At 53.2% G+C, this 13171-nt stretch overlaps 1 protein-coding gene and 1 pseudogene across 1 annotated transcript in view; one reads left to right on the forward strand and one right to left on the reverse strand.

The window, feature by feature from the left end:
- The window catches only part of LOC146424144 (uncharacterized), a 502567-nt gene that overhangs the window by 61489 nt on the left and 427907 nt on the right, over window positions 1-13171 (forward strand). The gene's annotated exons all lie outside the window — the stretch shown is intronic.
- The window catches only part of LOC146424147 (uncharacterized), a 22768-nt pseudogene continuing 12626 nt past the window's right edge, over window positions 3030-13171 (reverse strand).

Here is a 13171-nt window from a genome sequence, read left to right on the forward strand (position 1 = left end):
ACAGACCAAACACACACCATTGGACTGCAAATGGGAACTTTAGTAAATGCAACTGAGTTGGGGTTTACTGAAATAAATGGTTTACTGAAATAAATGAACAATTGCAAGCCACAACTAAAATAACTTTACAGAACAAACTGGCATTAGATCTTTTGCTGTTAACTGGAGTATGTGGATCCTTGAATTGAAACAACAACACTTGTTGTGTGCACATTCCAAATGTGATGCTGAATTGGATGATCAGGCAGAGGGGCTAAATTGTTTGCTGCATTCAGCAGGGAATTAAGGGGAGGATTAGAAAGTAACTGGTTAAATAAAATATTTAAAGGACTTGGATTTTCTCTGACTGCTTGGTCGGCCTTACTTTTGTAGAGTATAATTGGGATCATAGTAATAATTGTGATTATGACACTTGCTTTAAGCTGTGTGAAGAACATGGTTGGGAATGCAGGTGAGGAACTCATGGGATGTGAGTAAAAGAGTAGAGTGAGGCTTATGAAGGCTTGAAGGGAAGAGAAGCTTCCCAAGCCTCAAAGGAGGGGAATGTTGCCAGATGAAGAATCATTTGCACCTGGTGGGTTCATACAATGCTTATTCTCCAAAACCCCCTGGCCCCTGGAACCACACAATGCTTATTCTGTAGGAAGCAATCAGCCCAGGTGTGCCAACTTCTACCAGCTCACCAGGCAGTCAGGTAGGACTTTGGGGTCACCAACCACCAGGGACCACCAAAGAGAGCCCCAGGGCAGAAGAACAGATGTGCAAAGGGTGGGGGGAAATATGGTAATGATTTTGGGGAAAAGATGATCATATGTAAGTTTATTCTGGGACAATCACTGAATAGGTCTGTAAAACACAGGATAGAAACAGGAACTTTCCCGTGCTCAGCATGCACAGCTTTGGGAGGAGCTCTTCCCTGTGCATCTGGCCAAATAAAGAATGCTGCTGCTTAATGCTGCACTGGTGTTAAGAAAGTTTTCATTTTACTGAATTTTTGGGAACACCTCTGTGGCTGTTATAGAACCACAGAGAAGCTGTGATGTCAGAAAGGAGCTGTGTGACATCACAGAATGGGTTGTGTGAGGTCATCAAGCAGCTATGACATCATAGAGGGAATGAGTGACATCACAGAGCAGGCTGTGACACAGAGGAGGCTGTGTGACATCACAGAGAGGGCTGTGACACCACAGGATGGTGATGGGACATGGTAGAGTGGGCTGTGATATCACAGAGCTGCCTGTGGGACATCACAGAGTGGGCTGTGACACTACGGGGTGGTGGTGTGACATCACAGAGCAGGGTTGTGACATTGCAGATAGGGCTGTGACATCACAGGGCAGTTCTGTGACATCACAGAATGGCTGTGGGACATCACAGAATGGGTAGTGACACGCAGAGTGGGTTGTGACATCAAAGGGGGGACTGTGTGACATCACAGGGCAGCTGTTAAATCACAGACTTACTGTGTGACATCATAGAGGAGGCAGTGACATCACAGAGTGAGCTGTGACATCACAGCGCAGGTGTATGAAATTACAGGGAGGTATGACATCATAGAGTTGTCTGTGACATCACAGGGTGGCTGTGTGATGTCACAGAGGGCTGGGTGAGGTCACTGTGAGGTCACTCCGCCCCACCCACCTTCACAGTTCCCCCAGAGAAGTCCAACACTGCTCATCTGACCCCAAGCACTGTCCCACCTGCAGGATCTGCTTCCCATCAGCCTCTTTCTCCTGCAGCCCCAAGCCCAGGTTGGTGCTAAACAAAGGGCACTGGCTCAGGGTCATCCCCCAGCAGGGGCTGTGCACCCCCTCTGCCCCCTCCCCACATTCCCTCCTGGGGGGAGCAGGAGCTGGGTCAGGAGCCCCGTGGGGAGGGAAAAGGGGGTGATACTGGGATGGGGAGGGGTCACCCACGCTCTGGGGGACACACATGATCCCTGGGGACACCCCTCACCTTCTCCCACAGCACCAGGAGGATGAACCCCAGCATGGAGCCCCTGAACCCTGGCAGCATCTTGGGGGGCACCATCTGGGGGTAGCTTTGGGGGTCTGGGGGATCACAATTGCCTCAAAGCCCCTCCCAGCTCCATAGTCACTCACAGGCCTCTTAAACCACCCCACAGCTCCTTCTAGAATCCTCCCAAACCACTCCCTGCAATATAAATGCTCCCAAGAGACACCATAACCCCTTTCCTATCTTCCCCAAGACCCACCCAAATTCTCTCCAAGCCACAGAGCCAGGCCAGGACCCCAAAACTCCCTCACAGACCCCACCAAGACCCTTCCAAGCACCACAAATGCCCCCAAGAGCCACAAAAGCCCCTCCCAATCCCCTCAGGAGCCCCTAAACCCCCTCCCAGCCCCCATGACACTGACCAGGAGAGGTTGGTGGACAGGAACATCCACAGCTGGGAGCAGCTTGGGCACTTCAGCAGCAATTTGAGCACCTTGGGGGAGCACACCCCAAATGGGGAGACCCAGGCCAGGCATTGGGACAAAAAAACAGAATTAATGGAGAACAGATGGGCTCAGGTGGACACGTTTTGCTGGCACAACTATGAGATCGTGGCCCTGTACCCCAGCCTGGGCAGCCCCAGAACACCCAAATCCTCATTAATTTTCCCCTGAATCTCAAAGTCACCCACAAATCCCAGTAAAATGGTGCAGCTTTAGATCACTTTGTTTCATTTATTTAATTTTACCCCAATTTTGGATTGGATGAAGAAGGAAATTATTCAGGTTGGAAAAGATCTCTAAGATCATCCAGTGTTGCTTGATGCCACCAGAAGAAACAACTGGACACAGCAGGTGACATTTTTTAGGGGATATAAAGTTAATAAATCAGCCCTTCCCAAAGAATTTCCGATATCAGTGTGAGTCCCGATGGATGTTCCTGCCCCTGCGTTTGTCCAGGTGGCTACAGGGAATCAGGAGGATGTGGAAGCCACCAGCCAGGTGTCTTCCCAGTGTGGGTCCCTGCAAGCATGGGTCACCAGGGCTCTTCCCAACGTAGGTGCTCCGATGGGGGATGAAGTGGGAGCAGCACATGAAGCTCTTCCTGCACTCGGGGCACTTGCAGGGCTTCCCTTACTGGTGCCTCCGTTGGTGTTTGGTCAAGTGAGAGCTGCTGGAGAAGCTCTTCCCACATTCTCCACACTCATAGGGTCTCTCCCCAGTGTGGATGCACCAGTGGGTGATGAGGGTGGAGTTGTTCTTGAAGCTCTTCCTGCACTCAGGGCAGTGGAAGGGTCTCTCCCCTGTGTGAATCCGCCAGTGCAGAAGGAGGTTGGAGCTGGTCAGAAACCTCTTCCCACATTTGGAACACTCCTAGGGTCTCTCCCCACTGTGGACCATCTGGTGCTTGATCATGTGAGAGCTCCAGTTGAAGCTCTTCCCACATTCCCCACACTCATAAGGCAGTTCCCCAGTGCGGATTCTCTCATGGACGATCAGCTCAGACCTCCTGCCGAAGCTCTTCCTACATTGCCCACACTCAAAAGGCCTCTCGCCAGTGTGGATCCTCTGGTGGCGGATCAGGCTTTAGCTCTTGCTGAAGCTCTTTCCACATTCCCCACACTCAGAGGGTCTCTCCCCGGAGTGGATGTGCTGGTGGCTGACAAGGTGGGAGTTGAGCTTGAAGCCCATCCTGCAGTCAGGGCAGTGGAAGGGTCTCTCCTCTGTGTGAATCCGCTGGTGCAGGAGGAGGTTGGAGCTGGTGTGAAGCCTCTTCCCACACTCGGAACACTTCTAGGGCCTCTCCCCAGTGTGGATCCTCTTGTGACCCTGCTGCTTGCTTTTCTTCCAGGACTGATGGAGATGATGGACATCCTGTATATACGTTTGATTAGTTGTTGTTATGGCCTTTTGTAAAAATGTTTTTTAAATTTTAGTTTTTAGATAGAACCTTCCACTGTAAATACGTTCTATAGATTGTTGTTGTTGTTATAAAGATTCTTCTGTTGTAAATACCTTCTGCAGCACATTGTTGTTGCTGCTCTTCTGTAAATAAATTGTCATTTGTTTTCCACTCCCCAGCTTTCTTTGCAATTCCTCTGGGCACAAGCCGCATATACAGGGTTGTGGTTTGGGGTTGCTCCAGGTTCCTGGGGCTGAAGGTCTCTGGGGTTGCTGGCACGGCCACCCCAGGGCTGGGGGCTCTCTGTGCATGGGGAAGTTCCACTCACGCTGCTCCCAGCACTGGGCACTGCTCGTGTTCCTGGGCTGAGGCAGAGCAGTGTCCCCAAGAGCATATCTGTCACCATCAGGGAGGCGACTCTGACAGGAGCAGCCTCTGCAGCGATGCCACCAAACAGGTAAAAAACCTTCTGCCAGCCTTCCTCCTTGAGCCTTCGGGAGTCCTGGGCCGAGAGCTGGCATCAGGCTGCAGGGATGCAAAGTCCCTGTCATGCTCTGAAGGCCACGAGAGCCTTGGCAATTGCTGGAGCCAGGCTGCGGGGAGCAGCTTTTGGAGCTGCAGGGGCTGATGGTTAAGGCTTGGAGCCTCCAAGGGCTCTGGGCTTTGCTCCTCCCGTGCATTACATTTCTGTGCCATTGTTCAAGAGATGAAAGCCACACCAGGTGATCGTGGCGCTGCCCGATTTCCTGCTGCTGGCAGCAGCCACTGGAGCCTGTGCCCGACTCGGGTGAGCCCTGGATGGGGCAGTGCAGGCCGTGCTGGGCAGGGGCCGTGGGTGCCCGGAGGTGGCTGTACGTTCGGCGCTGGCTGCTGGCACAGAGTCCCGGCGGGGTGCGATGCTGGCAGCGGCAGGGCTGCGGGCAGCGGCTGCGGGGCTGGGGCTCCCACATGAGCCCGAGGGCCAACAGGTGCCAGAGCTCAGCCCCTGCCCAGGCAGCGTCCCCTCCAAGCCCGGCGCTCCCCGAGCACGGCCGGGGCAGGCACGGAGCTGCCCGGACACCCGCTGCCCACGGCAGCCGCAGCAGGGCCGGCAGCACCTTGGGGCAAAGGGGGCTCGGCCTGCGCTGGAGGCTCCGGGAGCCGAGCTGCTCCAGCTGCGAGCAACTGCAGAGCTGCCAGGATTTGGCAATCCCCAAGGCCAGTGCCTTGCCTGGCTGATGGAGCAGACCCGTGCCTGCTGTGCCCTGCTCTTCCCAGGAGCTGCTGAGTCTCCCGGCTGGGAGGAGAAAAGGGTGTGAATGTCTCTAGAAAGGATGAGAGAAGCGGAAAGAACCAGTATTTACCTTGTAAATACATGATGTGGTTAATTTTTGTTTCTTCAGCAGAGTAAGACCAATCATATTTGAAAAGGACTTGGAGCCTGGCTCCCACTTCTATCCACAGGGCTAGAGCAGACGAGAGGCAGCCTGCATTAAGGCACTAGTTAGTATTGCTTTTAGTCCAGAACACTCAAAACCCCAACATCTTCCATCGACGGTTACAAGTGGGTGGGCAGTTTCAGCTACCAAAGTGCAGCTAGCGGGACTGTCTGCAACACTGGTCATAGCAGAGGTAAAAATAGCTGTGCTAGAGGCTCATCAGTAAACATAACAGTGAACAGCCACCACCTTTAGAAAGGAGCCAGGCTGTAGAGGACACTGGTTTGCCATGAACAAGCAGGCTGGAAAAGGCTCTCCACATTGCTGAGCAGCTCCAGCCTTGTCCTACAGAGCTGTTGCACACAGAATCTGCCTCTCCCTGGGAGCCCAGCATGGGCACCCTCCACTCATCAGCCAATGGGGACTTCACCACTAGGATGAGTGAGGAGGAAATTCAAGAGCCTCCATCCAAGCAACTCTGGCACTTTACAGCAGAGGAACATATTTTTCTATCAGGTCAGCGTTGTAGCTGATGAACCCATCCCCACCAGCCAGCCTTTGGCTCCCACACAGTGCCTGTCACCCTCACCAGGCTGTCCCTGCTCTTGTGCACCACACTTCCCTCCCTGATCCCCCCAAGTGCATAAAGGAGCAGCTCTGTGCTCCAAGCAGCTCCAAGCAGCTCCCAGCAGAGATGCACCTGGCCACCTTTTCTCCCCCAGCAAAAACTGGCTGAGCTGCCTGAAACATTCTTCCAGGCTGGGGAGGACCACAGGCATCTCGCAGTCCACTTGGCCACATCATGCTCCCCTGATGCACTAAGAACTCCTTCCCCTGCCAGAGGAGCATGAACCATCAGCTGGGGGGGCGTGGAGAGGACACCTGGCCCCACAGCACTTGCCCAGCCCTGCCACATGCTCACAGCACCAGACTCTGCTCTCGCTGCTCTGGCCTTTGCTGATCTGGAGCTACTCTCCAGCTGCTGACATGCTTCTCCAGCTGAGGAATGAGCTCCAGCTGCCATTGGGCATACTGCAAAACCTGCTCTTAGACATCAAAACCTCTTTTTCTTCTCCAGCCCAAGGAAGGAGTATCAAGCCAACCCTCAGTACTTTGGGATGGGCCAGGGGAGTCCTCACCGCGCAGGTGAGGGGGAGCATCCTGCCTAAGCCCCCTTTCCATCCCCTCCCACCAGGGAGAAAAGCAAAGAGAAAAGCAAGCCAAGGGCCAGGTTCCCTGTGCCCTGGCCAGGGCTGCCTTAGAGTGGCTGCTCAGGAAGAGCTTCCCCAGAAAAGAGGGAGCCAGGACTGCCCATAACAAAACTAGGACAAGGAAGAAGTCTGACCTTCCGGAAAATGGTGCTGTGTTTGGACTATTCCTGACTAGTCACTCGAAGCTATGGACAGTTTGTTATTTCAGTTCTTAGCTATTCATGTTTAAAAAGTGAAAGGAACTTTGTACCAAGCTGGGCATTTTCTTAATATGCTTGCAGAGTAAGGAAATGGTGCCCACGGGGCTGTCCTTGCATGGGCAGATTTCTGAGGCACTTGATAAGCGATCTTGGTAAAAGAAGACTGTGTCCTATTGTTTTTAAAATCTTGTCGATTTGTTCAGATTTTAAAAGCTGAAAAAGTGTTTGTAGTGGAAAGGAAAAAGTAAAGTATGTCTTGCTGAGGTTTCCAGCATCAAAATGACTCGTGTGGCTTGCAGAAGTGGCAGACTAGGAGATGACTTACACTCACACCTAGGGCTCAGGAAAGGAGAAGGAAGTGGCCAGAGTGGAGAAAGAAGGAGCCCAGCAGTGCTTCTGCCTGTTTTGCTTGACTTTCTAAGCTCCCGTGAAGACGGAGTTGGGGATGCTCAGGCTGCAGGAGAGAAGGCCATGGGAAAGCCTCACTGCAGCCATGCAGGACTTGCAGGGACCACTGGGAAAGATGTGGGGAGAGGAGAAGGGGGAATGACTTTCAACTGCAAGGGGGTCAATTTAGCTTGTCTCTAAGGAAACTGGTATTTTACACTGGGGGTTCTGAGGCACTGGCCCAGGCTGTGCACGGAGGCTGTGCATGCCTCATCCCTGGGAACATGCAAGGCCAGCTGGGACAGCACTCTGAGCAACCTGCTCTGCTGGGAGCTTGCTCAGGTTGCAACAAGATGATCTTCAGGGTCCATCCCAAGGCAAACCATTCAGGGATTCAATCATTCTGTGGTTGCCATGGTCCACAGGGGTGTGGTCCTGGATCTGCTGTCATGTCACAGTTGGTGTTCCAGCTGGGACTGCCATCGCCCAGCCAAGGGCACAACACCACCAGTCGCCCCTGTGTGAGCACGTGCTTTACCCTGCTCTGAGAGCACACCTGCCACCCTGCTGGTCACCCGTTTCCCTACAGTGCCATCAGTCCTGAACGCTCCCTGCTGCCTGGATTTTACCATCCATCCCTGCAGGATTCTCCCATTTGTCCCAATGGAGGTACAGTGCCATTCCATGGAGGTGGACACCCCCTGGCAGCCCGGGTGGGCTGGAGCTCTGAGGGGATGCTGTGGGACAGGGACCCCACTCTGAGGTTTTGCTCCCTGTGCAGGCTGTGAGAGACACCGAAGAGGAGATGGAAATTGACAGAAAGACTGATGAAGAAGAAGAGATGGAGGTAGATCTACAAGAGAACAGAGAGGAAGATATGGAGATAGATTTGGAGGAGATTGAGGAAGACATGGAGGTGGACAAGGAGGAGGAGATGGAAGATATGGAGGTGGACGAGGAGGAGACGGAGGAAGAGATGGAAGTTGAAATGGAAGATTATACTGAAGAAATGGAAGTCGACCAGAAAGATGAGGAGGAGGACATGGTCTTGGGATGAAGACCGACACCAGCAGCAGGACAGGCACGTGCTCCCCATGCCCTGCCCACAGGCACAGTGGCTCCCCTGCCACCAGGCTGGGGCTGGGCTGGGTGGCCCTGCTCAGGGACACGGGGACCCGGGGCATCCCTGCATTCTGGTGGATTCACAAGCACCACCCCCGGCCTGCCCTGCGCTTGCTTTGGGCCACGCCAGCCCCGTCCCAGCAGCTGGGCCCAGCTCCCAGCCCCAGCCGGGCTCAGTGCTGGCGGCACAGTCCTGCTCTGCCAGCGTGTGCCAGCCTGGGGGCACAGGGAACAAACCCTCAGGGCCTGACTGCAGTGACCGTGCTGCTTGCTTTTCTTCCAGGACTGATGGACATGTGAGGCGTGGATGCCAGCCACCTGTATATACGTTTTTGAAAGAGTTCTTCAGTTTTTTTTTTCTATGTAGATTTTAGGTAGCATTATCTTCTGTAAATACGTTCAATTCGTTGCTGTTAGATAGGCTTTTATGTAAATACGTTCTATAGATTGTTATTGTTATAAATATTCTTACAATGTAAATATGTTCTGGAGTTCATTTTTGTTGCTGCTCTTCTGTAAATAAACAATCTTTATTTTTCACAGCCCAGCTCTCTTTCCATTCGCTTTGGGCACATGCAGCATCTGCAGAGTTGTGGTTTCCACTTGCTCCAGGTTGCCTGGCCTGGAGGTGTGTGGGAGCGAGCGCTGTGTTGGGGGTACCTGTGCCCAGAGCGGTCCCACTCTGAGCTCCATACACACTTGGTATTTGTAGAGACAGATCCCACCGGGCTCTTTCCCATGGCATCCCATCTGGGAGCAGGGCCCAGCCTGCGTGGCCCTGCAGAGCCTCACCAATGGCACTGCACCAGGTGGCACCAGACACCAGCGCTAAGGAGCACTGGGCTGTGGGCACCCCCTGCTCCCGGGCACCCCGGAGCTGAGGGGAGCTCCCTGAGCCATCACCTGGGCATGGATGCACGCATGCATGCATGCATGGAAGAAGGGATAGATGGAGGATAGATGGAGCTCATCATCAGGCTGAAAGCTTTGCATCACCTGCTGGGGCACTAGGGCTGCTTTGCCAGGCTCAAGCTGTTGCTTGGCTGCTCTGTGTACCCTGCTAAGGCTGGGGGACCAGGGGCTACTCATCTCCCTCCTTTCCATTGCCAGGGAACACCAACTGGAGAGCCTTGCTGTGGCTGGGAAAATGCAACATGTGCCACAGCACCCTCAAGCATCACACAGCTGGGGTCTTGTGGCTTTGGAAGGACGATCAGAAAGTGGTTTTCATGGAGAAGAGCAGGAGCCATGAGGGATGGGGACTGCTCTGTGGGTTGCTGGGGCAATGGGTGCTGCACACAGAGCACAATGCAACATGAGGACGTCAGGCAATCCTGTGCCCAGAAATTCACTGCTCCTGGTTATTCCATGGCAGTTGGCAACAAAGAGTTTGCAATTTTGTTGCAAAACGCTGGCATCCAGATCTGTGCTGTGGGAATCCAGCGGGCAGACATGAACTCTCAGCAGGCCATGGCCTCACCAGCGCTGGAGGAGCACGTCTTCCTGGTGGAGTCCTTTGGGCAAATCCAGCAAAGCCCCTGCTGCGAAGCCAAGGGGTTCAGTTGTCGTTCTTTGGTAGGTCTGGGCTGAGGGGGAGCAGCCGTGTGGGCAGGCAGGTCATTGGACAGATGTGACACCTGGTGTCCTGCAGAGTGACTTGGATGGCACAGCCGCCCCAGAGCCTGGCAGGCTGCTTTGCAAGAGAAGAAACCTACGGTGGTGGCACCCCGAGAGCTTCTGTTGTCCCAGCATCTGCTAGCAAGTGGTGGGGCAAGGAGAGCTGGGCGGTGCAGGCAGCAGGAGGATGCCTGATGCCCAGTCTGATGCCCAGCTAGGCTCCCAAGGCAAGGTGGGCGGCAGGAATTCTTAGATCCCCTTGCACTGGTTTGGCAGAGTAGTTTGGAGACTGGTATTAATCTTGTTTGGTTTTATAATCACATAGCAGAATGGTAATTATTCTTTCTATCAATATATATGTGTGTATATATACATGTATATTTATTTCTGAGAGCCAGGGAGTGCTGTTTTTAAATTCTTCCTTTGTATAAAGTAATTTCTATCCTGAAGATTTGTATGACTTGTCCATCTCCTTTAACTGGGCTGCAGGGCAACAGAGGTACCTCTGTGTCAGAAGTGGCGCCTCTGGCTTTTGCAGCATCTCCTGTGCCCAGGACCCAGACATGCTTTGGGAAAATCTTTGCTCTGTGGCACCCCAGGGTGGAGGGAGCCAGCGTGGCACAGACACTGAGATGCTGTGTCCCCTTGGGCAGGGTTTGCTTTGGGCTCTGTGCTTGTGGGAGCACAGGGAGCTCTGAGCTGAGCTCGGTATGGACCCATGGCCGGGCCAATGTGCCAATGAGGCTGATTTGGGTTGCATTTTAGGACTCTAGTATTTTATACTGGGGGTGCTGAGGCACTGGCCCAGGCTGTGCACGGAGGCTGTGCATGCCTCATCCCTGGAAACATCCAAGGCCAGCTGGGACAGCACTCTGAGCAACCTGCTCTGGTGGGAGCTTGCTCAGGTTGCAACAAGATGATCTTCAGGGTCCATCCCATGGAAAACCAGTCAGGGATTCAATCATTCTGTGGTTGCCATGGTCCACAGGGGTGTGGTCCTGGATCTGCTGTCATGTCACAGTTGGTGTTCCAGCTGGGACTGCCATCGCCCAGCCAAGGGCACAACACCACCAGTCGCCCTTGTGTGAGCACGTGATTTGCCCTGCTCTGAGAGCACCCCTGTCACCCTGCTGGTCACCTGTTCCCCGACAGTGCCGTCAGTCCTGAACGCTCCCTGCTGCCTGGATTTTGCCATCCATCCCTGCAGGATGCTCCCATTTGTCGCAATGGAGGTACAGTGCCATTCCATGGAGGTGGACACTCCCTGAGAGCCCGGGCGGGCTGGAGCTGTGAGGGGATGCTGTGGGACAGGGACCCCACTCTGAGGTTTTGCTCCCTATGCAGGCTTTCAGAGACCATGAAGAGGAGATGGAAATCGATAAAAAGATGGATGAAGAGGAGAGCATGGTTGTGGATATAGAAGAGAACGGCGAGGAAGAGATGGAGGTTGACATGGAGGAGATGGAGGAAGAGATGGAGGTGGATGAGGAGGAGGTGGATGAAGCGATGGAGGTGGACGAGGAGGAGATGGAGGAACAGATGGAAGTGGAAATGGAAGATTGTGTTGAAGAGATGGATGTCGACCAGAAAGATGAGGAGGAGGACATGGTCTTGGGATAAAGACCGACCCAGGCAGCAGGACAGGCACGTGCTCCCCATGCCCTGCCCACAGGCACAGTGGCTCCCCTGCCGCCAGGCTGGGGCTGGGCTGGGTGGCAGGGACACGGGGACCCGGGGCATCCCTGCATTCTGGTGGATTCACAAGCACCACCCCTGGCCTGCCCTGCGCTTGCTTTGGGCCACGCCAGCCCCGTCCCAGCACCTGGGCCCAGCTCCCAGCCCCAGCCGGGCTCAGTGCTGGCGGCACAGTCCTGCTCTGCCAGCGTGTGCCAGCCTGGGGGCACAGGGAACAAACCCTCAGGGCCTGACTGCAGTGACCGTGCTGCTTGCTTTTCTTCCAGGACTGACGGCGATCTGAGGTGTGGATGCCACCCATCTGTATATATGTTTTAGAAAGTTTTCAGCAGTTTTATCTACGTCGATTTTAGAAAATATTATCTTCTATAAATACGATTTCTACTTTGGATTTAGATAGGCGTTATGTAAATATGTTCTATAGATTGTTGTTGTTATAAAGATTCTTACATTGTAAATACATGATGGAGTCCATTTTTGTTGCTTCAGCAGAATAAGTCCAATCAGTTTGAAAAAGACTTGGAGCCTGGCTCCCACTTCTACACACAGGGCTAGAGCAGACAAGAGGCAGCCTGCATTAAGGCACTTAACTTATATTGTAACCCTAATTTATATCTTAAAATTAATTAGTTAGAAAAAGAACAGCACTTAACAATATTTAACCTAAGTTATAACCAATGATGTAACAATTTAACAGAGGAAGAGCAGGTCCCCTGCCTCCAGGCTGGGGCTGGGCTGGGTGGCCCTGCTCAGGGACACGGGGACCCGGGGCATCCCTGCATTCTGGTGGCACAAGCACCACCCCCGGCCTGCCCTGCGCTTGCTTTGGGCCACGCCAGCCCCGTCCCAGCAGCTGGGCCCAGCTCCCAGCCCCAGCCGGGCTCAGTGCTGGCGGCACAGTCCTGCTCTGCCAGCGTGTGCCAGCCTGGGGGCACAGGGAACAAACCCTCAGGGCCTGACTGCAGTGACCGTGCTGCTTGCTTTTCTTCCAGGACTGACGGTGATCTGAGGCGTGGATGCCACCCTTCTGTATATATGTTTTTGAAAGTGTTCTTCAGTTGTTTTTTTCTACGTAGTTTTCAGATAGTGTTATCTTCTGTAAATACATTTTCTACTTTGTTCTTAGATACGGTTTTATGTAAATACGTTCTGTAGATTGTTGTTGTTATAAAGATTCTTACATTGTAAATACATGATGTAGTCCATTTTTGTTGCTTCAGCAGAATAAGTCCAATCACATTTGAAAAGGACTTGGAACCTGGCTACCACTTCTACACACAGGGCTAGAGCAGACGAGAGGCAGCCTGCATTAAGGCACTAGTTATTATTGCTTTTAGTCCAGAACACTCAAAACCCCAACATCTTCCATCGACGGTTACAAGTTGGTGGGCAGTTTCAGCTGCCAAAGTGTAGCTAGCGGGACTGTCGGCAACACTGGTCATAGCAGAGGTAAAAATAGCTGTGCTAGAGGCTCGTCAATAAATATAACAGTGAACAACCACCACCTTTAGAAAGGAGCCAGGCTTTAGAGGAGTCTGGTTTGCCATGAACAGGCAGGCTGGAAAAGGTTCTCCACATTGCTGAGCAGCTCCAGCCTTGTCCTACAGAGCTGTTGCACACAGAATCTGCCTCTCCCTGGGAGCCCAGCATGGGCACCCTCCAC

The sequence above is a fragment of the Lichenostomus cassidix genome, unplaced genomic scaffold, assembly GCF_008360975.1.
Source record: "Lichenostomus cassidix isolate B80296 unplaced genomic scaffold, HeHo_3.0 HiC_scaffold_42, whole genome shotgun sequence".
Taxonomy (NCBI): domain Eukaryota; kingdom Metazoa; phylum Chordata; class Aves; order Passeriformes; family Meliphagidae; genus Lichenostomus; species Lichenostomus cassidix.